The sequence below is a fragment of the Mustela nigripes genome, chromosome 5 (genome assembly GCF_022355385.1).
Source record: "Mustela nigripes isolate SB6536 chromosome 5, MUSNIG.SB6536, whole genome shotgun sequence".
Classification (NCBI taxonomy): Eukaryota; Metazoa; Chordata; class Mammalia; order Carnivora; family Mustelidae; genus Mustela; species Mustela nigripes.
The window spans coordinates 17,321,424-17,323,502 of record NC_081561.1 but is presented as its reverse complement, the minus strand read 5'-3'; the positions used below and the strand labels follow the sequence as shown (position 1 = coordinate 17,323,502).

General features: G+C 44.6%; 1 pseudogene; it reads left to right on the top strand.

Moving 5' to 3' along the window:
* Positions 1-530: 530 nt before the first annotated feature.
* Positions 531-1,708, top strand: LOC132018535 (small ribosomal subunit protein uS5-like; annotated as a pseudogene).
* The last annotated feature ends 371 nt before the right edge of the window (positions 1,709-2,079 follow it).

Here is a 2,079-nt window from a genome sequence, read left to right as displayed (position 1 = left end):
ATGCATATATGTTCATATGCATAAAGGTTATGAACTTAGAAAAGTTATGCCAAAGTGTGAGATGTAGCTATGTCTGGGTAGTGGGATCAGAGGCGATTTTGACAGTCCTCTCCATACTCCTATTTTCCAAAGCCAAAATGTAAAGTCCATTGCCTGATATGGTCCTTGGCCTTTTTCATAAGCCTACTTGAAAACTTAAATATATTTATATACACATTTATATACAATATTCCAAACACTCTTACCTCTTTCTGCTCACATGGTTTCCCAGAAAATAGTGGTCAAGGACTAAAGTATGCTCATGGAGAGTAGGATTTCAAAAAGAAAGAGGAGTCTGCACTAATTAAGTATGTTGGGGAAGAAGCAGTAAGCTACAAGAACTTTTTTGAAAAGTGGGGAGGGGTGGGGAAGGTGGGCTTGGAATGGGAGGTAGGGCTGGCTTCCCCTGAGGCTTCAGCAGCAGCATCGGGACCATGGGGGCGGTGAGTCTGGCTGGGGCTGAGGCCAGGGAGCTCAAGGAGGTAAGGCCACGACAAGGAGCAGATCTCTGTCACCAAGCTGGGCCGCCTGGTCAAGGACATGAAGATCAAATCCCTGGAGGACATCTGTCTCTTCTCCCTGCCCATCAAAGAATGTGAGATCATTGACTTCTTCCTGGGAGCATCCCTCAAGGATGAGGTTTTGAAGACCATGCCTGTGCCAAAAGCAGACCCATGTAGCCCAGTGGACCAGGTTCAAGGCATTTGTTACCATCGGAGGTTACAGTGGACACCTATGTCTGGGGGTCAAGTGCTCCAAGGAGGTAGCCACTGCCATCCGTGGGGACATCACCCTGGCCAAGCTCTCCATCGTCCCACTGTGGCAAGGCTACTGGGGAAAAGATCAGCAAGTCCCACACTGTCCTAGGCAAGGTGACTGGCTGTTGTGGCTGTGCTGGTTCATCCCATCTCTACCCCCAGAGGCACTGGCATTTGTCTCAGCCCCGTGCCCAAGAAGCTACTGATGATGGCCAAAACTGATGACAGACACTTTGCCAAGGTTACGTTTGATGCCATCTCCAAGACCTAAAGCTATCTCACCCTGACCTCTGGAAGGGGACAGTGTTCACCAAGTCTCCCTATCAGAAATTCACTGACCATCTTGTAAAGACCCACACCAGAGTTCACACTTCTGGGTGCAGAGGTCTCAGACTCCAGCTGTGACCCCCCACATAGTTTTATACAAGAAAAATAAAGTGAACTATAGCTTGAAGAAATAAATATAAATAAATAATTGGCAGTGAGACATACCATTGGCAAGAATACTACCCTGGAGTCTATATGGTTTTTTAAGATTGGTGCCTACCTATCAGGAAAATTCTTTTATAAGTGAAAAAGATAAAGGTCTCAATGCTAGGACCTTGGGGATGGTAGATCTTTAAGACTAAAGATCTTGAAAGACAAACACATCAAGAAATCGGACTTCCAAAATTCAAGCCTTAATTAAGTAGGGTTTTGAAGGCTATAAACTCCAATGATTGCTTCCATTATTTCAGATTGTAATCGCTAGGGGGCGTTCTGAAGGCTAACCATTCCTGAACGATACAGGAATGGAGTCAGTCCCCATCCCCACTGCGTGGTCCCCCACACTACCCTTCTCTCTATATACTCGTCCTTCTCAGGGCACTCCTTTTCTTCCACAGTCAGCGGAAGCAGTCCCCAGCCACTAGGAACTAGCATAAAGTATGTCACCACCTTTGTCAAGGACCTGTGTTGCCTTTAAGGTGACACTCTGAGATTCACAGGAAAGCTAGCTGAGATTGGCAACTGACTTTGCTGCCTTTCCTACCTTATTGAACTCATGTATAAATTCATTTTGAATGAGCAAATTCCCCAGTACTACAAGAACTGGAAAGAATATAAAATGTAATGTCTACGTTCAAAGTTTGGATTATGGTTTGCGAGTGCTTCAATATTCAACTGTAGAAAGAAATTATTAGAATCTGGATGGCTTCTAAAGTGCCTTCTGATTTTAATACTCTATGATTCTATTATTTCTACAGAGCTGAATCAAGGGAAATTAATATAGCCTGATTTAAGT